At 36.2% G+C, this 27054-nt stretch overlaps 1 long non-coding RNA gene across 9 annotated transcripts in view; it reads left to right on the plus strand.

Annotated features, from left to right (window-relative positions):
* Positions 1–1380: 1380 nt before the first annotated feature.
* The window catches only part of LOC110818666 (uncharacterized), a 28880-nt gene continuing 3206 nt past the window's right edge, over positions 1381–27054 (plus strand). The window contains exons 1-4 of one of the 9 annotated variants that reach the window (XR_015819099.1): positions 1477–1933; positions 2006–2073; positions 2254–2330; positions 19972–20038. This is a non-coding gene — a long non-coding RNA (uncharacterized LOC110818666). Of the gene's footprint in view, positions 1934–2005; positions 2074–2253; positions 3510–6425; positions 6912–19971; positions 20039–27054 lie in introns of those variants that run through there. The other 8 variants (XR_015819098.1, XR_015819097.1, XR_015819096.1 and 5 more) reach the window with 8 other exon arrangements.

Below are 27054 nucleotides of genomic sequence, written 5' to 3' on the forward strand. Positions count from 1 at the left end.
TCATGAACTATGTAATCCTACTACGAGTTAAATTAGAAAATAAAGATTTGTATAAATACCTTAGTTCGTAGGTTATAAACACAATTCAACAATTCAAGTTATCAATAAAATTAAATCATTTGTTTTCTTTAAAATTAACTTCATAATTTTGTGAGTGTTCGTCAAGTTCTTAAAACTAAGGAGCTTTCAGAAGTCTTGTTGAGCTAGAGAATAAAGATTGACTATTGGGTAAGTTGTGGCATCCTTTCTTTTCATTTTTATTTTTTCAATTATCTTGATTATTGCATTCTATATTGGTGGGTGAAAATTATAAAGTAGGGAGGGTAAATTAGGCAGTTAAAGTCTTTTGATCATACATGGAGTGAGGTTCTGGGAGTATTACGATCATTTCATGTCCCTCTTTCATCATTCCTTTTCTCAAAATTAGATCAAGAAGTCCTTTTTGGACTTGAATTCGCAGGAACAAGAAGAAAAGGATAAGGAAGAAGAGTCATAGAGCATGAAGAAGAATTGCAGGAAAACAATCTCACAAGAGGAAGACTCTCGTCTTCACAGAAGAGGCCAACCTGTTAAGGACACTTATTTTGATATGTTTTTTATTGTTTATTGATTTCTTTTCAGATGAAATTCAATCTAAAATAGTTCTATATAAAGTGAAAGAAAGAATCTAGGATAAACATCAAGTCTTCAAGTTAAGAGCGCATGGAGAAATTGGTCAAGAGTTTCTCTTCTAGTCGAACATCTCTTCCACCTTCCCACTTTAACATTGTCACTTCAAGTTAATCAATTGATTAATTAAAGAGAAGATCAAGCTAAGATGATGAACGACATCCATGACGTCTTTCATGTTTCTATGCTCTAGAAATATCACCATGATTCATCCCATGTTATCTCCTATGAGCCACTAGCATTGCAACCTGACTTGTCTTATGACAAATATCTCGTTAGAATTCTTGACCATCAAGTGAGAGTACTTCGTTTTAGAAAGATCCCTATGGTTAAAGTACTCTCGCAAAATCATTCTCCTTAAGAGGCTATATGGGAAGTTGAGAGTGATGTGAGGGATTTGTATTCTAGATTTTTTAGATGGGGTTCAAAATTTGGGCAAAAATTTTTGTAAGGGGAGGAAAAATGTAATATCCCACCTATTACACTCTTGAAACCCTTGTAATGGAGAATTAGAAAAATATTTTCTTCCTTCCTAATTATTGCAATTTGATTATAATACATACAATTTTAATTTGTTTAAGTTATAAATATTTTGAAAAAACCAAGAAATTTCATCTTTTTAACCTGCGAGAGTTTGATAGCAAATCCCCTACCCAGGGCAACCCTAGCACGCGACACCCACTCACAAGCCTGTGAGAAATAACTGCCTTGTGGACGTGCATATGCAGGCTATGCCTTCGGCATCACGCCTGGCTGGCATGTGACCTCGCATGGAAAATTTTGCACACACACACCCATCAGCATGCGGATAGCGGAACACAGCTTGTGAGCCCATGGACAAAGCGTTCTCACCCACAGACATTAGGCATACAAGTCAATTCCTTGCACTGGTCCCTTGATGGGACGCCACTAAACTTGAGCTCCCATGCTGTAGGCGAGTTCCCTTCTTCTTTTTGCCATGTGGCAAGCAAACGGCTTCCTTGTCCAAACTGGTCGGCCATCGACCATCAGCAACGGCTTTGATCACATGCATGTGATCCGAGGGCTCAGATTTTACAAAGAAGGGTAGTATAAAATCTATCTTGTCTCCATCTTCTTTCTCATTCCTTTCATTTAAGAGAGAAACTCCTTCAAGAGAGAAAATAATAGAGCACCAAGAGAGAGACAAGAGCTTGAGAGAACTCAGAAAAAGCTGCACATTCGGTTTTGACTACGAGAAGAGAAAATAAAGTGTCGCGATTCTACGAACTTTCTTCTTCTTCGAGTAAGTTTCTAACTCATAAATGTTTCTTGGTTCTCCCAAACTCCCGATTAGTTATCATTATTTCCTTTTTAGCTCATTAGAAAGCCATTTTTGCTTCGATTGAAGCTGCTTTCTGCCAGCAACAACAGTGCCTTGTTTAGGTAAATCAAAACTTTCCCTTCTATTTTTAACTTCCTTTACTGATTCCAATCTGGCCATTTGATTTAAAATAGTTAAGGTGAAACCTTAGGAAAAGTTTCGATTTTTTTCATGCGGAGATTCTTTTCCTAGAATTTCGTAAACTTCTTCAAAAATAACTCAAACTCTGTATATCTGTTTAGACAGTTGTAGACTCCTTCCCTCGCCAAGGATTCATCTTTTCTTCGTACATTCGGGCTTAATTTCAGTCGTCAGGCAGGTAAGACTGATAGTAATTTGATTGACACAAATCATAGGATTTCTAGGTGCATTTAACGGGTAAAATCTTGCAAAATCACCATGCATTTTTGGTTTTAATGTTGACAGCAGAGTGTGGGTGTGTTTCATGCAATTTCTTGAATTAATCTGCATTTGAATGTGGTTTAATTGATGCATGTTGATAGTTGATATGTGTTTGATGATTTTGATGAATGACATAATGCAATTGGAAGAAAAATGGCAAAATCCGAAGCAAGACGCCTCTACCTTGGTCTTTAGATGTATAGGCACCAACATGCTTGGAAATGACGGCAACATGGCTACGTCGTATGAGGGGTGCATGGGGGATGCTGCTTGGATAGCCAAAAGTGTCTGAGATGGGTCCCCTGCCATGTTGAACAAGTGCAGCACGCTACCACGAGCACCTTGCTTTGCCGAGAGGATCTGCATACTGGCACTGTGTGTCGTATGTACTGTGCACTCGTGCGCACAGGGACATGCTCTTGGGCACGTAATCGTGCCGAGGCACATGCCCTACTAGACAGGCTATTATTATGCACAGTAGGCATGTTTACCATGCTGGCTCGACAGGTATATGCCAAGGGGTTTTCGCGAGTTTGGGCATTGTGTGCCACAGTGCGGGTTTAAGGAGAAAGTCTCCCATATGCGAGCTGGCTTATTTTATATTTTAAAGTGAAGGAAATGGACGAATTAAAATTAACTAAAAAATAATTGGGAATTTAAAATGGAAAAAGTAAGATGTGTAAAATTAAGGAAACAAAAGACGAGATAAATTAAAGAGGAAAGTTTAATGAAATTTTGGGAACAAATAATTAAGGAAAAAATAGTTAAATTAAAGTAAAATTGAGAAAATAAATGGAATTATGTAACTTAAGAAAATTAGAAGAAATAGAAGGAAGGGATGACTTGGTAGGTCTTCTAGTTGTAAGGCTAGAAGTTTGTATGTTTTGTAAGTTATCTAGGATTTTGTAAAATAGAACGAATAATTGTAATGCCTCAGTATACTCCAGTTTGTATATTTATGTAAGGGATGCTATTCTGCATGCATTTTGGCATGCTTGTTTTATTGCTTAGTAGGACGCCGTTGCCTAATTGGCTTTGGGGCTTCACATAAATTCTACCCAACTTTGAAATCCAAGGGAGATCAAGGATATTTGAAGATTTCGATGAGGAAAAATATTATTTTAATGTTTAGTTTAATTATTTTAATTATCTTAGATAAGATTCTATTATTTTAATATTTTTGTATTTTTTTCTAATTAGATTAAGTTTAAGAGTTTGGATAGGAATTCTAAATCCTATTCCTACTAAAAATAGAAAATAAAAGCCTATATAAATGTTTAAGTTCTTAGTTTTTAAACACAACCTTTTAAGATTAGGAAAATTAAGCTTTATGGTTTCTTCAATAATTAGCTTTGGCTAATTTTCTTAGTCTCTTCAAGTTCTTTAAAAGTTAAGGAGTTTTCCGAAATCTTTTTGAACCAATGAGTTGGATTCACTTATAGGGTAAGTCATGACGTCTTTCTTTCCCTTGTTTAATTTTTCTATTATTTGTTTTTTGTATGCCATATAAGTGAGTGTAGATTCAAGTAGGGAGGGGTTTATTTAGGTAGTTAAATTTCTAATTACATGTTTAGTTGAGGTTTTAAGAGTCAAAATGACCCCCCCATACCCTATTGCGTCACCTACAATAATCAAGATTCTTGCACGATAATTACCCGCAAGTCAACAACCATATAAGAAAAAGGACGTACAAGCAACTGTAAAGACGTCGGACATCACGCAAAAATATTTCATTAGTCAAAAAAATGAAAAACCCAAAAATATCCCCAATTGCACGTCATAAGGCAATTGGCATTTTGGTATTGCATTCAAACCAAATAAAAGAAGAGTAACTGCCTACTAATGTGACAAAAACCTTTGATTCGTCAAATGAAGATCACATCAACTTTTGTTTTCATTCTTTTACATAAAATAAAGGAGGATTTAACTCACTTTTATGAGTGAAAAGTGTTTATTTCACATTTAATTTTTAGTTTTGCATCTAAGAAGTTCACATAAATATTGCATGAGAAAACTTGACCAGTCGTAGAGCATATTCATCATTAGACTAGCATAACTTGGAAGAACTTTCTAGTTATATCCATCGGGATTGATAAAATTCCTTACACTTTAAGACTGTACTATCTTTTTGTGTTCAATGTGTCTATCCTTTATTATGCTTTTATTCCAATATAACTAAGTGACTAATTATTTCTAGTTATTTAGCGTAAATTAAAAGCACACAATTCCTTCTTTTGTGTGTTTGTTCTAAGATTTTGTAAATAAGATCTCATTAAGATTCTTTACCGTGTCATTGAGACTAACATGCAGATCTTGATTTAGGTGGGTCTAATTTCAAATGCTTAACTTGGTAGAAGAAGCTGTAATGTAAGAGACTGTGAGGTAAACATGAGTAAAGTTGAGGGAAAGAATTTATTTACTTTCACTACCCTTTTCTTGCAGATACTTCATTATGTCTCAGGCCATAGAAGGTACTCCAAGTTGGAGTAATTGTGACATCCCGATGCCCACTAGGCAATGACATCCTATTAAGCATTCAGAATATGCATCAAATATAAAATGAAAAATTATACGTCCCTTACATAAATATACAAACAGGAGTGTACTGAGGTGACATGGCAATCATTTTCTATTTATAAAATTACAGATAACTTATTCTTTAGACATCACTAGCCTCAAGAAGATCTAAAATCTTTTCTTCACTTCTTAATTCTCAAAGAAAGGATGTAAGCTTGGCTCAGCTGGTAGATCTCTCAAGTCAATTGGGGGGATTAGATTGGGGTTGAGTTCTAATAACTCGGTAATAAAAGTAGTAATGAAGCAACACAAATAAAAGTAGTAATGAAGCAACACAAATAACGTTTAAAAACATACATTAATGCAATCAATGAAAAATATATTCATCCTATTGAAAGCCCATAAAATTGAATACCATGTTGTGAACCCATCAATTTCCTTTTGCTTTATCATATTGCCACAGCATACACACCATAGTTCCTGGGCATGCATATCACATTATATCATAGTTTCATTACCATTGCACTCAATATCGTATTCAATCATCGAAACACACAACTGGACTCAGACTTAGACTCTTCTTTGTAGTTTTATTACCAATTATTGTTATCTTAATTACGCTTCACTATTTACCTACCTTCACGTGAAACTGCTTATATCTATTCCAAAATAAGACATAAGGGATACCACTATCACTCTGAATGGGTAACATCAATCATAATTAATCATAATTACATCATAGAGACAGAATAATATTTATATTCACTATTTCACTTAGGGTGCCAACACACAAGGTCACTCAGGTTGTCATAGGTCAAGTTTTCCATAAGAACACTAAACACCCTATTTCCAACCAAAGTGGAACACACATGGCCCATTCATAAGATAATGGTTCCAAACATCACATACATCACCGCTTTGAGGAAACCAATTAAACGGACTTAATTGGACAACTATGTTATTAAGTTTTATTTACTCTTCAATTTTTTATTCTTTTTTAATTTCATTTTATCCTAAGCCTAGACTTAAATCTAGACTTATTATCCTTCTCTCTCATTCTTTTTCTCTTCCTGTTTCTCATAGTTAAATAAATCCATGTATAATTTATTTTAATTTTATTTCCATCTAAATCAAGTGCATATTTTAATCATCCTTAAACTACCAAAATTTTGCTTTTATTCATTTTCCATTTTCATTCCTTTTAATTTATTTTCATATTATTTTTCCCTTTCACATGTCCAATTAACCTTTTTTTATTGATTTAAAATTCATTAATTTACTTATTTTCCATGTCTTATTAATTTTTCTTTCCATTTTCCTTAATTTTCCTTCTTATTAACTATTTTCCAATTTTCCAGTTAGTTTCAAATTTTCATTTTTCTTAAATTTTCCTTTATATCAATTTCACCAACAATTTTAGTTCATCATTTTCTTTTTATGGTTTTCTCCTTTTTACATTAAGTTCTCATTTCTTCCATTTTCTTAATTTCTTAAGCAACTGAAATAAGCTCGTGAATGGAGGATTTCCCCTTGTGCCTAAACTCGCGATATAGTGTGCCAGAACATGCGAAGACCTCTCGGCATGCGTATGCCTGGTAGATTTGCACGACTCGCAGGCCTACTATGGGTTGCAGCATGGTAGAGGGGCATGTGCCTCGGCACAATAAGGTGCCCAGGCGCGCTTCCTTGCATGCATGTGAGGGCACCGCGCATATGCACACTGTCATCACACAAGCTTTCTCGATGCAGCAGGGCGCTCGGTAGGACTTCATGTTCGTGCATAGCATGTTTTGCATACGTATCACGCTAGAGGACCTATCCTTGTGATTTTGGGCATTTGGACAGTGTCTTGCACACACCCCATACATGGCCAGGCCATGTCTTTCTATTTTTACTTGCATTTTAGTGCTTGGACACAACGAACAGAGGCCAACGGCCTCTTTTAATGTTTTCTCCATTTTTCCCATTTTTCAATTCTGCAATGCATCATACATCATATACAATCATCAATAAACATTCCCAAATGTTATAGATCATAGATTAATCACTCAAAACATGGATGTACACACACACACACTTCTACTATCATTAAAAATGACAACCACAAGTGATTTTCTGCAAATAATTTACCATATAAATGCTTCTAAAACCTTCATTATTTGCATTGGATAAATTACTATCAATCTTACTCATTGAAGACTCAATTATAAGCTCAAACACTCGAGAGAAACACCTCCTACATAAGCAAAATGAATTGTAACTCGCTTGTGTAGCAGTTATAAAGTTAGCAATGGTTTTGAATGAATCCATGGAATTTTATACTAATTCCACTGTAGGGATTTGGTTTCTAAGCTTTTTTAAGACATTAACTAATCTATCTACATCCTAGAAATGAAAAAACTGAAAAGAAAAGCCATAAACGAAATAGGAACAGTCAGTTTACTTGAATAGAGTGAAAGTTCCATTGTTGCAGAACGAGCTTTGAGTGAAGCTATTTTTGCCTTATGTTGAGATAAGCTCTAAAGAGGAAAGGAATTTACTAAAGTGCAGATGGAAATGGGCAAAAGACTGAGAACAATCTTATCTATTGACAGGGAAATGCGTTGTAGAAACTGTAGCACACGACCTTTAATTGACTGCTATCTTCCTCACTGGCCCGCTAATTTTTGCTCTTCTTTTCCCTCTATTTTCCTTTCTAAGTGGATCATTTTTCTTCTTACTTCAAATCTAAAGGAGTAGGACTCGAAGTATAGCCTTTTAGAGAGAGTTGTTCTATTAATCTTTACCACCAGATTGTTCCGTCAATCTTCATCCCATTTTTGTGGTAGACAGCATAGGGAAGAGGGTCTAGAACTGCAACAGCTGGTTGGAAATGTTGCCAGCACTTGCTAGTAAGCTGGACACCACAACAAGGGGTGACAATGACTATCACGTCAAGACCAGAAACTTGGAGAGCGTACGACATGTGTAACACCCCACCCATCGTTGTGCTTAATTAATTTAGAAAATTCTAATTATTTGAGTTTTTAGCCTCATTAAACTCATTTAAATTACACAATATATTATTTATCGTAATTTGTAAATCTAATTAATTTTTAATTATTTTTCTTCTATTTAATTTATTTAAATTTTATTTAAATTTTTATTATTTAATTTATATTTAACTTTATTTAATTTAATTTTAAAAAATTGGAAAAAATCAAAAGAATGGCAAAACGGGAAGAAATCACGCGGGGAAGTAGAGTTGCCCACGCAGATGTCACGCACAGTGCGCACGTTCCATCCGCATGCATGCACACATGGGATGTGTGCACAGTATTCATGTCCCTTCTGCACGCACGCACACAAGTCTCATCCCCTCGCATGATGCGGGGCAAGGCCTGCCTGTGTCTTGTTGCGAGTGAACAAGCGCCGCCCACTGCGCACTCGACAAGAGGCCTATGCGCTTGCAGAATAACTTGCAGCACACCGGCCGAGGCACTTTCGCCTCAGGCAGTGCACCGTCATCGCCTCGGGCAACGTGCTACCGCTGCTGAGGGAGGAGCCCCTCCTCTCCTATTTTTCATGTTAAGCATCTTTTTCTCCTCTCTTTTCACTGAATTTTGTCACTTGGCACGAATCCGACGGTTTTAAAACTCTATAAATGGGTCTTCCTATCCCATTCATCCCTATATTTTCATTCTTCTATTTTTTTAGACTTTGAGAGAGAAAAGGAGAGAGAGAGTAATCTAGTGAGAGAAGGAGGAAAAGAAAAGAGGAACAATGAAGAACAAAACATCAATGTTTCGATAAAAAATTTAATATTTCTTTCGATAGTTTAAAGGATATTTTTAGATAAAATAAAATTATTGAGCATGACGATTGTGATTTTACCTGCTTGTATACCTTTATGTTTATAGTTAAGATAAGTCGAATTTTTCTTATTTTCAAGTATGCTATGTGAATTTTAGACACTTGATGATTTGCATATAATAAAATATAATATGAAGTCAGAATTATTGCATGGTAAAAATAAAGAATAAAAAGAAAAGGAAAAGAGAAAAGTGGAATGAAGCTCGAATTGTCAGAAATATATATCTGTATTGACATGCATATTACATCAAGTGTCGTGTTAGAATTTTTATCTCTGAGGGGTATTTGTTCCCCTATCCCTTCGGGTTATCTATTTCCCGCTCCCCTATCTGGTCTAGAAAGATGTAAGAGGACCACTCCTAGTAGATGACTGCGTACCCTCTGATGAGAGTGGAAACACGAATATCTCTTTGGGGTCACTCTTGGCTAAATACTATCGTGACTGTAGATATTTGATAGGGCCACTATGATTGGTATCACTGTCTTCGTAGATCGTACCATGGTTTGGCAAGCCGAAAATGAGCCTAAACAAATTGCTCTATCTGTATATGATCTGGTCATTCCATTTGGGTAGCTAGAAATCTGTATCTGCCTTTAGAGATGGAAGTTGTAACGACTTTGTGAAATATGACACAAAGATCTAAGATTTCATGATTTATTTAACTTTCTCTATTATCTGGTATGATGTATACTTGATTTGTTCATATTCATGTACTGTTTTCTTAATAAATAAATTATTTTCATGATCTAAGATCAGTTTACGAGGTGGCCAAATGGTAATCTTTTAAGTTAAAATAATTCACCTTTAAAATCTTACAATGTTAGTTTAATACTATTTTTCTTACTAAGCATATGGAACTCACTTTTCCTATCCCCCCATATGAGGAAGAAAATGAGAAAGCATAGGCTAACCTATCCTTAGAAGTCTATGAGGATCCTGTGGATCTATAAAATTTGAGTGCATGATTCTTTTTGCACTCTGATGAGTCCAATAGCATAGTGAAAAAAGTGACATTCTTTTGTGTTTTGTTTTTTTTGTATTTTGTAGCCACTTCAGGCATTAGTTATATGTATGTAATTGAAACTTATATATATATATTTGTAATGAATTTGCATTAATTGTTCCGTTGCATATAATTTTATCATGTACTCGTTATTCTGAATCTGTATTTGACACCCATTTGCTTTAATTAGCATATGGGATGTCACAGATGGTATCAGAGTAGAATAATACAGATCAAATCCCTTACATTGAGGCCTTATACCTAGGAAAAATAAGTCATCTTTTCAAAACTAGATCATCAACTCGTGTCTTCCTTTCTTTTGTAGGAATAACGCGAGGAAGACCATCCATAGAGTGTACTGAGCGACCTGAAGCCCTAGATGACCCGACCAGGGCTAAATTTGCTGAATTTTTCCGAGCTATCCAAGGATTAACTGCAGTTGTAGGACAAAATCAAGCCAATCCTTATCCACCTCCTATCCTTGAATTTCAAAACAACAAGAAATCCATTTCCCATAACATAACAAACTTTAGGAACCTTAACCCTTCACACTTTGAAGGTGGCCCTATTCCCTTAGCAGCTGAAGCTTAGAAAGCTCTTCTCAGTCCTAGACCTGACCAAGAAATAAAAGTACTCCTTATAGCTTTCATGCTAAACGACAAAGCAAAACACTAGTGGTGACTTAAAGAGGAAGTCTTGCCTATCTCTACCACTTGGGAAGTTTTTATGGATGCATTCTTTGATAACTTCTTCTCTACCTATGTTTAGGAAAATGAGGAAGAATTTTAGGACCTCCACCAAGGAAGTCTAACGGTTGCCACTATGCAACCCGTTTTGTTTAATTGTCTAGGTTTGCCCCTTTAATGATCACCCCCAAGAGCCAAAAAAGTAGAAAATTTCTCAAGCGCCTTTGTGCCGACATCTATGACCAGCTCACGATACTGAGACTCATGTCGTATGCGGAGGACTCGAACATGCCTAATTGGCCAAAGATCTCATCTCAGCCAAGCACCAATGCATTGCCCAAGTTCATACCCAACAATAACCCCATTAACTTAGGAGGAGATTACCTGACCTCCTAAGTAGCCACCCTAATAAACGAACTAGAGTTGTCCTTCCCTCTACTTTGCCTCCACCTAAAATTTAACCTGCCCGACCTAGCCAACCCTGTCAGCATTGTGGTTGCTCGCATAGTGATCTATCCTGTCAACGTATCAGTAATGCCTGTTATCAGTGCGGAAGCAACCAGTACCTTATAAAAGACTGCCCCCAGTGACCAAAGGACGTCCGACCTATAGTATAAGGTCGCATGTACCACTTGGATGAACCTGGTGCTCTTCCTACTCCTGTTTTTATCCAGGATATGTTTTCTATTCATGACACTTCTTCTAAGGCTCTAATCAATACATGTGTTACTCACTCTTTTATTTTTCATACATTTGCTTGTAATCTTGATTTTAGACCAGAACCTTTGGTACAAACATTAACAGTAAAGGCTCATTGTTATATAAAAACTGTAGGATAAAAGCTTCAGGAATAGAGGTATTTGTAAATTTGATATTGTTAGATTTTGTAAGATTTGATGTAATATTAGGAATGGACTGGTTGAAAAAGTATAAAGTTATAATCGATTGTGAAAGTAAAATTGCAACTTTACGGTCTCTAAAAAAGGAATAAAATTTTCGTTATTATTTTTACTAACCATTGAATGAACATAAATATGGGTGTTGATCCTACTGTATGTGCTATACCAATTATTTGCAACTTTCTAGATGTCTTTCCCATCGAACTTCTTAATCTACCTCTCTCGCAATAAGTAGAGTTCTTAATTGCATTACAGCCCGAAATCTAGCAAATCTCGAAGCCTGCCTATTGTATGAGTCGTGCTGAACTAATAGAGTTAGAACATTAGCTTTCTGACCTTATTACTTAAAAGTTTATTAACTTTAATCATTCTCCTTGGGGCGCTCTGGTGTTGTTCGTGAAGAAAAAAGATGGTTCCCTCAGACTCTATCTGGACTATCTGAAACTCAACCGAGTGACAGTTAAAAATAAGTACCCCTTACCTCGGATCAATGACCTTTTTGATCGACTGTAAGGAGCCACGGTCTTCCCTAAGATCTATATCAGGATGGGATACCACCAGTTAAGAGTCAAAGAAGAAGATATTTTGAAGACTGCCTTTCAATGTAGGTATAGTTTTTACGAGTTTAAGGTAATGTCGTTCAGATTAACCAATACCCCTATAGCCTTCATGGACCTAATAAATAGAGTTTTTCAGCACGCACTAGATCAATATGTTATCGTTTTTATTGATGATATCCTAGTGTATTCTAAGAGTCTCGAAGAACATGCACTACACTTGACTAAAGTGTTGGAGACTCTTCGTTGGAACCAACTGTATGCTAAACTGAGTAAATGCTCTTTCTAATTAGATCAAATTTCTTTTCTCGGACATGTAATTTCGAGTGAAAGAGTTTTCGTAGACCTAGTCAAAATATAGTCAACTGGAATCCACCGACTAATGTGACCGAGGTACGTTGTTTCTTTGGCTTGGCAGGTTATTATCGACGGTTCATTGATGGATTCGCTAAGATTGTCACTCTACTTACCTAACTTACTCAAAAGGGGGTACCATTCATTTGGAATTATGAGAGCAGTGAAAGCTTTGTGGAATTGAAGCATCATCTCACCTCTACTCCCATGTTGATCCTCTTCGACAAAACGAAAAGATTTCAGGTCTACTGCGATTTATCTCATGTTGGCTTGGGGTGTGTCTTGATGCAACATGGTAGAGTAGTAGCTTATGGGTCCCAAAAATTAAAATCGAATGAGCAAAACTATCCTATCCACGACTTAGAGCTAGCAGGCATTATCTTTGTCCTGAAGATATAGGGTCATTACCTGTATAGTCAGACCTTTAAAATTTATATTGATCATGAGAGTTTAAAGTACATCTTTTTACAGAAGGAGTTAAATATGAGACAGAGACACTGGATGGATCTTCTGAAGGACGATGACTGTAGGATCATCTATCACCCTAGGAGAGAAAATGTTGTCACTAATGCACTTAGTTGAAAGGAGTCTACTGTGTTGGCTCAAACTATGGCCTCCAATTAAAAATTGATGGACGCTATGCAGTCTCTCCACCTTAGCTATTATGGCAAAGACACCTATCTTACCTAGATCCGAGCCCTGCTGGATCTCTTTATGAAAATTTGGAAAGCTCAATCCATGGACCTAAAACTCACTAAAAATTTAAGTAAGTTCACCTCTGTCAAATCTCCTGATTTTAAGATTTCAGATGATAGACTATTCAAATTTCAGAACCAAATTTAGGTACCCGTTGCTGTAAGGTCGGATGTTCTCAAGACCGCCCATGCTTCTAAGCTATCCATCCATCCAAAAAGTACTAAAATATTCCAGAACTTGAAGCATCAGTGCTGGTGGCTAAGAATGAAGAGGGATATAGTTGACTACGTCTCCCGATACCTTACTTGTCAACAGATTAAGGCAGAACATTAGAGATCCGGTGATTTGTTACAAGACCTTCTGAGTCCTGAATAGAAATGGGAGCATGTAACTATAAATTTTGTTACAAGATTATCTAGGACTTGTCCTGGTCGAAACGCTATCTGGGTCATCGTGGACAAACTGACCAAGACTGCCCATTTTCTGCCCATCAAAACCACTGACTCCACTAGCAAGTTAGCCAGCCTATATGTTGATGAGATTGTTCGACTTCATGGTGTTCCCTCATCCATTATATCCGATCGCGATCCCCAATTTACTTTTCACTTTTGGGGTAACTTCTAGGAAGCTCTGAGATTTTAGTTGTATTTCAGTATCACTTATCATTCCCAAACGGATAGTCAGTCAGAACGTACGATCTAAACATTGAAAGACATGTTGTGTGCTTGTGCCCTCAATTTAGTGATAACTGGTATGAGTATCTTCCTCTTTGTGAATTTACTTACAATAATAGTTATTATTCCAACATTATTATGGCCCTGTATGAAGCACTATATGGAAGGCCTTACCGTTCTCCTACTTGTTGGAGTGAAGTCAAAAACTAGTGCCATTTAGGATCGGACTTAGTTCAAGAGACCATTGAGAAGGTCACAATCATCTGCAAGAACTTGACCACTGCCCAGAGCTATTAAAAAAGTTACTTTAACAATCGTAGGTGACCCTTGGAGTTTGCCGTGGGAGATCAAGTCTTCCTTAAGGTTTTCTCCTATAGGGGAAAGATACAGTTCGGGAAGAGAGGGAAGTTGAGCCCTAATTATGTAGGATCTTTTTGGATCATTGAGTGCATTGGACCCATGGCATACCACCTTGCTCTATCATGAGAATTTATGGATCTAGATGACGTCCTTCACGTCTTGATGCTTAAGAGGTACCACTCTGATCCTTCTCATATTATTCCTCACGATGAGGTGCAGGTACAAGCCGACATGACTTATGAGGAGGTTTCCCTGGAGATTCTTGGGTGAACCAATGAGGTCTTGCGTAACAAGATGATTCTCACAGTGAAAGTGCGATGGCAGCATCATACCCTGGAGGAAACCATGTGGGAGTTAGAGAGCAAGATGGGGAAGAAGTATCCGAACCTATTCAAGAGAAATTTATGGACCAAATTTTTTAAGGTGGGGGAGATATCACACCCTGCCGATTGTTGTGCTTAATTAATTTATAAAACCATAATTGTTGGGACCTTTGGCTGTATTAAACTCATTTAAATTACACCACGTATTATTTACCGTAATTCGTAAATTTGGCTGATTTTTAATTATTTTGCTTCAATTTAATTTTATTAATTTTTATTATTTAATTTGCATTTAACTTTATTTAATTTAATTTTATAAAATCGAAAAAATAGCAAAACGGGAAGAAATCCTGCGGGGAAGCAGAGCTACTTGTGTAGATGTCGCGCACTGTGCATGCACGCACACACAACAACTGTGGGATGTCCCATCCACACACGCACACATGGGATGTGCGCACACCGCGCATGTCCCATCAACACGCACCCCCATACGGGATGTGCTCACCGCGTGCACGTCCCCTCCGCGCGCATGGCTCGGGGATAGGTCCTGTACGCATCTTGTCACGTGCAGGTGGGCCATCCGTGCATCACCTGATGCGTGTACAGGCACCGCACACTGTACGCACATCGTTAGCGTACCACACCAGCGTGGATAGGCCTTGCACGGATAGGGCATGCACGCTTAGGGCCTACATGTGAAGCGCCTTGCGTGCCAAGGCCCTGCGCGCGATGCAGGAGGCCTGTGTGCCTGCAGGCTAGCCTGTAGTGGACCGTCATTGCCTTGGGTGGCGTGTCACCACCACCGGTGGAGGAGACCCTCCTCCCTTATTTTTCGTGTCGAGCATCTTTTTATCCTCTCTCTTCACCGAATTTTGCAACTTGGTACGAATATGATGGTTCCTAAATTCTATAAATAGGCCTTCTCACCAGATTCTTCTCCACACTTTCATTTTTCCATTTTTCTAGACTTTGAGAGAGAAAAGGAAAGAGAGAGTAATCTAGTGAGAGGAGGAAAAAAAAGGAACGGTGAAGAACAAAACATCATGGTTTCGTAAAGAATTTAGTATTTCTCTCGATGTCTTAAGGGATATTTTTAGATAAAATAAAATTATTAAACATGACGATTGTGATTTTGCCTGCTTGTATGCCTTTATGTTTATAGTTCAGATAAGTCGAATTGTTCTTGTTTTCAAGCATGCTGTGTGAATTATAGACACTTGATGATTTACATGTAATAAAATATAATATCAAGTTAGAATTATTGCCTGGTAAAAGTAAAAAATAAAAAGAAAAAGAAAAGAAAAAAGTAGAATGAAGCTCGAATGGTCCGAAATGTATATTTTTATTGATATGCATGTTGCATCAAGTGTCTCATTCGGCTTTTTATCTCTAAGAGGTATCGTTACCCTAGCCCTTTGGGGTATCTATTTTTCCCTTCCCCATCTGGTATGGAATAACATAAGAGGACTGTTCCTAATGGATGACGGTGTACCCTCTAATGAGAGTGGAAATACGAATATATGTTAGGTGTCACTCTTGGCTAAGTACTGTCTTGATTGTAGATATTTGATAGAGCAACTATAGTTGGTACAATCGTGATCATAGTTTGTAGCATGATTTGGCTAGTGGAAATGGGCTTGAGCAAATTTTCGTATCTGTATCTGATCTGGTTATTCTACTTGGATAGCTAGAAATCTATATCTTCATTCAGAGATGGAAGTTGTAACGACTTTATGAAGCATGACATAAAAATCTAAGCATTTAATGATTTATTTAATTTTCTCTATTATTTGGCATGATGTATGCTTGATTTATTCATATTAATGTACTGTTTTCTTAATAAATAAATTATTTTTATAATGTAAGATCGGTTTGCAAGGTGGCCAAATGGTAAACTTTTAAGTTAAAATAATTCACCTTTAAAATCTTAAGATGTTAATTTAATAATATTTTTCTTACTGAGCATATGGAATTCACTCTTTCCATCTTCTCCCTCCCCTAGATGGGGAAAAAAATGAGGTACCGTAGGCTGACCTACCATTGAAAGTCTGTGAGAATCCTGTGGATTCACAAAATTTGAGTGCATAATTGTTTCCGCACTCTGATGAGTCCAATAGCATAGTGAAATAAGTGGCCTTCTTTTATTTTTATTTTTGTATTTTATAGCCACTTCAGGCCTCAATTATATGTATATAATTGGAACTCATATATATATTTTTAAGGAATTTATATTAATTATTTTATTGCATAAAATTTTATTATGTACTCATTATTCTGAATCTGTATCTAACACCCATTTGCCTTAATTAGCATTTGAGATATCACAATATGCTCGTGGGCTCTATTTGTAGGTTGTTATTCGTAGGCATGGCATGCAGTGGAGGCCTGTATGCCCCCGGGTTGGGGATAAGTGTTTTCCCTCATTTTTATGGCCAAGGGCCACCTAAATAGCTTGCGGGTTGAGGGAAAATTCCCCTCTTCCCAAGGCCAATTATCCTAAAGAAATGAAAAGTGAGCTGCAGGTTAAGGCATTCCTTTAAATCTCGCGGGTTACCTAAGGGATTTTCTTAGGGGAATTTGAAATTTTAAAATATGTTCTGCTATATTTAAAATACACCTAAAATTAATTAATTTGCAAGATAAAAGTACATGAAGAAATAAAAAATTTTATTGATAAGATAGTACAGTTTATAAGTGGTTATTACATTCTCCCTCCCCTTAAAAAAATTATATTCAAATTTTAAAAATTACCTAAATAACCCAAAATTCATCTCTCATATCGCTCTCAATTTTCTAAGTTATTTCTTGAGCAGAATGGTGTTAGAAGAGTACTTTAACCACGGGGATCTTTCTAGAGTGGAGTACTTTGACCAATTAGTTGAGGATTCGGACTGGATATTCCTCGTATGACAAATTAGGTTGTAGTGCAAGTGGCTTGTAAGAAATCATATTGTCGTATCACAAAAATATTTCCAGAGTATAGAGATAGGGAAAACATCATGGATGCCCAAAAATTGAGGTGTAAGGGCAAGGTGGTATGTTATAGTACCAATTCACTCAAAGATCTCAAATGGTCTAATGAATCTAGGGCTCAGTTTCTCATTTTTTCTAAACCTTATAATTCCTTTGACAGGGGATACTTTCAAAAATACGTGATCACCCATTGCAAATTCTAGGTCCTTTATCCTGTTGTTAGCATAACTCTTCTATCCATTCTGGACAATAAGAAGATTCTGCCAGGTGACAGAAATCTTATCGATGGTCTCTTGGACGAAGTCAGGTCTTAATAGATGTTTCTTTCCAACTTCGTCTCAATGGAAAGAAAAATAACATGATTTACCATACAATTCCTTATTAGGGGCGATCCCTATGCTAGAAAGAAAGTTGTTGTTATAGGCAAACTCTGCTAATGGCAAGTGTTTGTGCTAGTTACCTCCAAAATATAACATACAAGCTCTCAGCATGTCCTCTAAGGTCTAAATAGTCCTTTTAGGCTTTTCATCAGTTTGTGGATGGAAAACAGTATTGAAGGAAATGCTGGTAGCAAGAGCGTCTTGAAAGCTAAACTGAATATAGAGGAAATCGTGAGTCCCTATCAAACATTATAGAAATTGGGATATCGTGTAGGCAAACAATGTCCCGCACATATAGCTTTGCTAATCGACTAAGAGAATCGGTAGTCTTCATAGCTAAGAAATGAGCTAACTTGATTTCCTCTCAATAATATCCCATAAAGCATTATGTCCCTAACTAGTCCAGGGTGGACCTGTGACAAAGTCCAAAGTCACATGTCATATTGTCATTCTCGAATAGGAAGGGGTTGAAGCAACCCACTAGGCCATTGGTACTCAGCTTTAACCTATTGGCAAGTATGGCATATGAAGATGAAGTCCAAGATATTTCACTTCATACCTGACCAACAAAAGTGAGATTTCAAATTGTGATACATCTTGATGGTACCAAGATAAATAGATAACCTAGAGGAGTGAGCCTCCCGCAAAATTTCTTCCTCAGATATGAGTCATTTAATACCCATAAATAGTCTCTTAATCAAAGAATGGAATCATCAAAAACCCTAATATTAGTCTTGGCATCGTGAGAAATCTTTTTCTTTTGTTTCAAAATGTGGGGATCTCCGGATTAAGCATCCTTAATTATGTGAATGAAAGAAGGCTGAATGTGCAAATTGAGTAATTTAGGCGCCATTATCTAAAGTATCTAAAGACAAATTCTAAATAGAATTAAGTAATTACAACTTAGAGATCATTAGTTAGGCAACAAAACATGTACCTTTCCTATTGAGGGCATAAGCTATAACATTTCCTTTTCTAGGGTGGTAGGAGATTTTATAATAATAGTCTTTTAGTAGGTCCAACCATCGTCTTTGCCTCATATTCAATTCCTTTAGAGTGAAGAGATACTTCAGGTTCTTATGGTCCATAAAGATCTCATTTGTCTCACCATAAAGATAATATCGCTAGATCTTCAGGACAAAAACAATAGTTGCATGCTCAAGCTCATGGGTAGAGTAATTGATGTCATAAAGCTTTAGCTGCTTGAAACCATAAGCAACTACTCTACCATTATTCAGGCCTAGTAGGCTGAATGCGTGCCCAACTCGTGCTGTAGCCCAATAGTAGCCCCGCTTTTGTAACCTGCACGGGCGCTTGGCGCCCGTATCTCCTACCTAGGTCGACCCGCATGCCCCAGAGGATTGACCCCTGTACCTGGGTTCGGCCAGCTGCTCCTTGAGGTATTCTTGGACTCATTTTCTTCAAATTTTCCATGTGTTTTACATGGAAGACACATGGGATAAAATCTTACCTTTTTTAACATTAGTTTTGTTATTATTCTATTGTAAGTTCTATCCCTTAGGATTAACTAAGTAATTTTCTTTTATTTAAATTGGGATACAATAATATTTTATTATGTAATTATCCTAAATTAAGATAGAATTTTATTTAAAATATTATTTTAATATTTTTTTAAGTATTTGTAACAATATAGAATTATCCCAGAAAAGCCTATATAATGGCCTTTGCCTATAGGTTGTAAACACACATTGAGAAGAATAAAATTCAAAACTTTTGTTTTCTTCAAGAATTAGCTTTGCTAATTTATTTAGCATCTTCAAGTTCTTTAAAAGGTAAGGAGCTTTCATAAGTCTTGTTGAGCCACGGAGCAGTGATCGAATTATTGGGTAAGTCCATGATGTCTTTCTTTTCCTTATTTTTAATCCCCTAGTTCTTGTTTTTGCATGCCTTTAGGTGTTGTAGATTTAAGTAGAGAAGGGTAATTTTGATGGTTAATTTTTATATTGCATGCATTGATGGCGGTTATAAGAGTTGATTCGATCCTTCCCATACCCTTCCACGTTAGATGGTATCAGAGCTTAAACTCCTAGAAAGCTCATTATCTTTATTATTTTAGCATACTCATTCATAAATTAGCATTCAGAATTTATTTTGATTGTTAATTCATTTTGCGTATTGCTTGAATCCATTATATCCGTTCATTTAAAGTTATTTCGTGTTTATTCCACCATTTAAAAAAATCCAAAATCTAAAAACAATATCTCAATTGTACCTCATAAAGCAATTGACATGCTGTTTTACATTTTGGCATGATAAAAATAGAATAGCCGCCTGAGTGGGTGATTGGAAAACTTTTAAAGAATCAAAGGCAGAGTATATCACCTAACAGGTGCGAGCGAAAACTTTTGTTTTTATTTCGTTACATCATTCACGTTTAATTTTAAATTGCATTTTCTAATCTTGTATCAACATTACATGTAGAAACTTGACTGGTTGTAAAGCATAGCCAAAATTAGGGATAGTATATTTAGATACACTTTTCGATTATATCCATCGAGGTATTTTGGATATCTACGGATCAGTCCGCAATGTCATTCCTCGTGATCTATATAAGTAGAAGCATATTATTCCTTCTATGTGCGTATTTCTGAGCTTTAATACAAAATAAGATTCCTTTGGGATTTTTTGTTGTGTCGTAAACACTAATGTGTAGACTCTGATTTAAGTGATTCCTATTCTAAATGCTCAACTAGACAGAAGAAACGATAGATTGAGAGACTGCAAGGTAAACACGAGCGAAGGTGAGGGAACGTTAATTATTTTCACTAACCATTTTCTTATAGGTACTTTGATATGTCTTAAATTATTACAAGAATTCGTGGCTGGAGTAATATCCTTGCCTTATGGAGAGCCTCAACTTATAGACCAAGGATGAGGACCATGAACAATGGGAGAAGATATTTCAAACCCAATGTCTTGTCAATGACGAAGTGCATAGTCTGATTATCGATAGAGATGGTTGCACCAATGTAGCAAGCACCCTACTCGTAGAAAAATTAGGACTACATGCATTGTCCATCCTAACCCCTGTCGGTTATAGTTGTTGAACGACTATGGTGAAGTGAAAGTAACGAAGCAGGTCATGATACCCTTCTCCATTGGTAAATATAAAAAAATGAGATATGTTGTGATATTGTACTTATGTACATCAATCATGTGATACTTGTAGGGCTTGGCAATTTGATATGTAAGTCTAACACTATGGTTAATCCAACCATTATTCATTGCAAAAAGACGACCTCACCCATGTCCTCACACCTCTCTCGGTATCTCACCACAAGTGGTGCATGAGGATCAAATAAAAGTAAAAAGGGCTTTTAAGGAATACTTAGAGAGAGAGAGAAGACAAAGGATAGTCAAGAGACACTAAAGACTAGTAAATTGGGCCCAGTAAAGTCTAGGGAGAGGGGGAAAAAGAAAAAAAGTCTTTATGTGATAGGAAGATAGGTAAGGCAAGAAATTTATGGTAAGAAGAGCCTTGTAGTCTTGTGGTATAGGGAGGTTTATTCGAATTGTTTGACCTTGACCCATTCAAGCCTAATAGTATTGTTTCTGTGACATTTCAGATGCCTGGTGGGGTAAAAAGGAGCTTGATAATAGAATAGATGCAATTGTAATGAGAAAAATATATGTAGTGGAAAAAATAAATTCCTTACAACAAAATTTTAGTTTTGAATTTCATCAATTAAGGCTAACAAGATGGCCTCCAAGATACATAAATAGACAAAAGTTATGGAGAGCCACTTCTTTCATTACAAGTTGATTTCATCAAAGTGTGACAGATAAAGCACTTATAATCTTCCTAAAGATCCATGAATGGATCAAAATAGGCTTTAAAGGACAATTCAGTGAGAGAATCATCACTTCCATCATCTAGGGAAGGGGACATGAATTGGAGTGAGTTCCAAATAACTCATTAAGGGAAATAGTATTTAAACTTACACTACTATGGTTTATAAAGGTTATTAAACTTTAGAATAAAATACCTTTACTTAAATGAGTGACTTACTTTTATGTCTTGTCACATAGTGGACTTGTTCAAAATATTAAGAAAACCTTTATCTTTGTTTTAAAACTCTTTTTTAAATATTGATATCATAATATGACATAAAGGCAAAGTATAAAGTAAGATAGTCAAGACACAACCAGGCAGTGTAATTGAAACTAGTTGAACTAACTAAAAGCATAATAATATTAAAATAAAATAGAGAGAAACATATCACTACAACATAAAATATTAAATAACTATTATAGCCATGTTATCAGATGGATAAGTTTCATTAACATCTATTACAGAACTTCATGCAAAGCAATTCTAACTTATATCAACTAAGGGTAAACAACCATTATGAATGGCAACATATTCATTTTCATATTTGTCATTTTAGACATAAACTAATTACCACGACCACACTTTGCCATTGTGGCCCCTACAGATCATACCACGAATCCAATCTCGTCAGAGGAAAATCTAATCTCATTCATAGAGAGTGGTTCATCAACATATTAAACACAAGTTATATACAGAAGCAAAAAACCTATCAGAGATAATGGTCAAACATATTTTCCATTATTTTCACTTTTGTTATTGATTTTCGTTTATAATCATCACACATTTAGGACTCGGTGGGGGTCTAATAACATATTTCAACACAAAGGCCTATTTTACTTAGGCATGGTCATTGGGACATCCTCTCAAGCCAAGACTCAATAGAATGACCCTCTCTACTATCACTAAAGGTAAGGAAAAGGGCCAAACCCGCGCATATTTTAATTCATCATGCATTGCATCAATCACACATCTTAATTCACGTTTATATTTATAATAATAACAAAAGAATCACATTTTCAATTCTTGTATCAAGGTCATTCAAAATTTTAAGTTAAATTATCTAGAAAATAACTTAGGAATGCATGAGAAAATACTCAAGAAATCCCTTATCGAAAATCTTAAGCTATTTCGAGTTGGTTTCTTTTAGGGAGGAGAAAGGAAGGCCATTTGATAGAGTCCTGTCATTAAGTAGTTTTCTAAAATTAAAGTGAATAAAGAGCCTAAGAGTGTGCCAGTTTTAAGATGTAATATGAAAAGAAAACCAAAGAGGAAGGAAGGAGAATTATCGTGTGAAAATTCAAGACTTTCCCTCTCTTTTAAGCTTTCTCTCTCTAAATTCCTTCTCTAAGTCTTTGGTTAAGTGAAGAAGAGAAAAAAATAGAAGGAATTGGAGAAAAGAGGAAGTGGAAGGGCTTTAAATAGCTATGGGAGGCAAAATGCATGTTTGCCATGTGGCGGGGTGCATGGCTGCCACATGGCAGCACACAGAGGGGGAGCAGTTGATGATGGCAACCGATGGGGGTGACGCGACAGGTGGCTACGACAATGCAATAGCTGACTGCACGTAGTCCGACGAGATGTTCGCTCTCACGTGCGGGTTGGCAATAGCAGTGTGTGGGCTGTGTGCAGGTGTGCAATGTGACTGTGCGATGTGACCGTGCACTGGCCCACACGATGTGACCTTGCGTAAAGCATGTCACATGACATGTACACTGGCTCGCGCACGGTCTACCTCGTGACCGAGCGGGAGTGGGGGCTCGCGAGTCGTTTATGTTATTTGCATGATTTTTTTTCGTCTTTTTTAATCTTTCAAATTTTGTTTTCTTTTCCTTTTAAAGAATTAAAAATAGTTTTTGACAAAAATATAAAAATAAAAATAAAAAAAATAAAATCTATAATTTCAATAAAGCGAAATATTAAAAATTAAAAATACACAAGCGACATAAATTTTAATATCCAATAGAAATTAAGTTAAAGGTCGTAACACCTGGAAAATATAGAGTTTAAAACACCATTCAGACACAAAGGTTATGGAGTGTTACATCCTCCCCACTTTACAAAAAATTTGGTCCTCCAAATTTGAAAAAAGTTTAAAATAACTTGAGATACTTATCACGCGTTTCATCTTTCAATTCCCTAGTCGCTTCGTCTAGAGTGTGATGCTGTCATAACACCTTAACCATAGGAGCCTCTTGTTGTGTAGATCCTTCTCCATCCAATCAATGATCTCAGTAGGGTACTCTGCATAAGCCATGTCCGAATGGACAAGAGTTTGCTTATGCGGGATGAGGTAAAAAGGATCGTGGTAATACCTTCTGAGCATGGAGATATGGAAAACGTCATGTAGGTCAAAAAATTCTGAAGGCAATGCAAGGTGGTATGCTATGGCATCTACATGTTCCAAAATCTCAAAAGGCCCAACCAAATGAGGACTCAACTCTCCTCTCTTTCCAAATCACATCCTTCCCTTATATGGAAAGATCTTCAGGAAAACATGGTTACCAATAGTAAATTCCAAAGCTCTTCTTCTATTATCAGCATAACTCTTCTAACAACTATGGTTAGTGATGAGGTTCTTTCGGACGACAGCAACCTTGTCAACAGTTTTCTAGATGTAATCCATTCAAGAGAGACATGACACGAGAGGGTATGGGAATGATCATTTTGACTCCCAGAACGTCAACCCATTCGCATGCAATACCAAAACTCAAACAATCTAAATAAAACCCCTCCCTCTAATTAAAATTACTATCCTAAAAATTAAGAAAGTAATAAGAAAAACTAGAGAAACAAAAATAAGGAAAAGAAAGCACCACAACTTACCTGATAAGTCGATCCCAACTCTTTGAAGAGAAGATTTAGCACAAAGCTAACAAAGGCTCAAGACTACGTCAACTCATTCGCATGCAATACCAAAACTCAAACAACCTAAATAAAACTCCTCCCTCTAATTAAAATTACTATCCTAAAAATTAAGAAAGTAATAACAAAAATTAGGAAAATAAAAACAAGAAAAAGAACGCACCACAACTTACGCGGTAAGTAGATCCCAACTCCTTGAAGAGAAGACAACCTTGGAAGAACTTGAAGAGAAGATTTAACAAAAAGCTAACAAAGGCTCAAAGCTTAAACATTATTAATTCTCAAGATGATTTTTACAATGCTTGAGCTAAGACCTTTATATAGGCTATAACACCCTGCCTATCATTGTGCTAAAATGAATAGAAAACTCTATTTATTTGGGCCTTTGGTTGCTTTAAACTTAAGTTAATTTATGTTGTTTAATAATTTTTGAGATTTTTAATTTTGATCTATTTTTATTTTTATTTATTTCATTAAGTTTATTTTTATTTTAAAATATTTTATTTTATTTTAGTTCATTTCAAAGGAAAAATTTAGAAAAAAATCAGAAAAACGACCAAATGGGAGAAAACCTATTCGTGGAAAAAATCTTTTTGTCCTCTCTCTTCACTGGATTTTGCCACTTGGCGTGAATCTAATGGTTCTAAAATTTTATAAATTTTTCTTCCCTTCCCTTCCTCTTCACACTTCCATTTCTTCCAGGTTTCAAGATCTAAAGAGAGAGAAAGAGAGAGAAAGAGAGACAATAAAATAGTGAGAGAAGAAGAGAAGGAAAGGAAACATTAAAGAAGAAAATATCAAAGTTTTAGTAAGGAATCTAATATTACTTTTGACATCTTAAGGAGTATTTTTAGATAAGCAAATTTGATATGATTGTTATTTTGTCTGTTTTACATGCATCTGTGTTCAAATGAGTCGAATTGTTCTGATTTTCAAGCATGCTATGTGAATTACTGACACTTGACGAATTTGCATATAATAAATATAAAATGTAGTCCATAATAATAAAAGAAAGAAAAAGAAAAAATTAGAATAAAGCTTGTGTTGTCTAAAGTATGTCTGCATTGACATGCATATTGCATCAAGTGTCTCATTAGGCTTTTTATCTCTGAGGGGTATTTGTTTGCCCCTAACCTATTTAGTCTGAAAAAACGTAAGAGGACTACTCCTAGTGGATGATAGTGTCCCCTCTGAAGAAAGTGATATCGAAATATCTGTAGGGGCCACTCGTAACTAAATAATGTCATGGCTATAGATATATGTTAGGACCGTTATGGTTGGTAAGACCGTGGTCATAGATTGTACCATGGTTTGGCCAGCCGGAAGTGGGTCTAAGCAAATTGTCGTATCTATATCTGATCTGGTCATTCTACTTGGGTAGTTGAAAATCTGTATCTGCCCTCAGAGATGGAAGTTTGTAACGACTTCGTAAAACACGACACGAAATATCTATGCATTTCATGATTTATTTGATTTTTTCTATTATTTGGCATGATATGTGTATATTTGATTTTCTGTGTTAAAGTATTATTTTGATATTTAAATAAATGGTTTCTTTTTTTAATGATGAGTTAAGTCAACAAGGAAGCTAGACAGTGAGATGAAATAAGAAAATTTTGAAATCTTACGATGTTAATTTAATATTATTTTCGTTACTGAGCAAATGCAACTCACTCTTTCCAACCCCCATCGATGAGGAAGAAAATGAGGAACTGCAGGCAGACCTATCCTTGGAAGTCTATAAGAATCCTGTAGATCCACAAGTCTGAGTGCATGATTGTTCTTGCACTCTGATGAATTCCAGTAGTATAGTGAAAGAAGTGGCCCTTATGTTTTGTATTTTGTTGCCACTTCTGGCCTCAGTGATGTATATATTTTGAACATTATATTTGTAAGAGATTTGTTAAGGTTTGATTTCGCTGCATAAATATTATCATGCATTCGTTATTCTAAATTTGTATCTGACACCCATTTGCGTTAATTGGCACCTGGGAGGTCACATAGGTTCTTAACTAGAATTTTTACATGAAATAGGATTTAGGATTCCTATCCATAGTCTAATTTCTAATTTTATTAGAAAAATAATATACTTAAATAATAAATTCTTTATCTTTATCCTAATTTAATTAATTAAATAATTCTATGGATAAATTTTTCATTAAAATATTAGTAAAATAATATTAAATAATAGTCTCCTTTTCCTAATTCTTCTAGGATATCTTCTCTTCAACCTTGAGTAGAATTCCTCCTTTAAATTTAGCATACTTTGCACATAGAAAATTGGGAAACTTAGCCACCTTATAGAAATAGGAAAAATGGGATTTTAGAGTCCAAAAAGGACTAAGAGGAAGGAGCCTCACGGGTGGGCCAGATCGCGTGCTGGTCGGGCAGTGGGCCTTACAAGCTAGGACGCAGGTCGCGCGGTTGGGCTGGTTAAGCCGCACGGGCCTGTTGTCCGTACTTGGGTCATGCGCGCCTCATGGGGTTAGGTGTAAGTGCACATTGCTGCACGCATGCCACACATTCCTAGTGCACATGACACCGGGCGGGGTGCGAGTGGGGCGGCTTGCCCATGCAAGCCCATGGGTTGTGCATTCTGCTTGTGCCCTGCGTACTTGGGCACATGCTGAGGTGCAGGTGGCTGCTGCTAC

The sequence above is a fragment of the Carica papaya genome, chromosome 5 (genome assembly GCF_054855325.1).
Source record: "Carica papaya isolate Zhongbai chromosome 5, ASM5485532v1, whole genome shotgun sequence".
NCBI lineage: Eukaryota > Viridiplantae > Streptophyta > Magnoliopsida > Brassicales > Caricaceae > Carica > Carica papaya.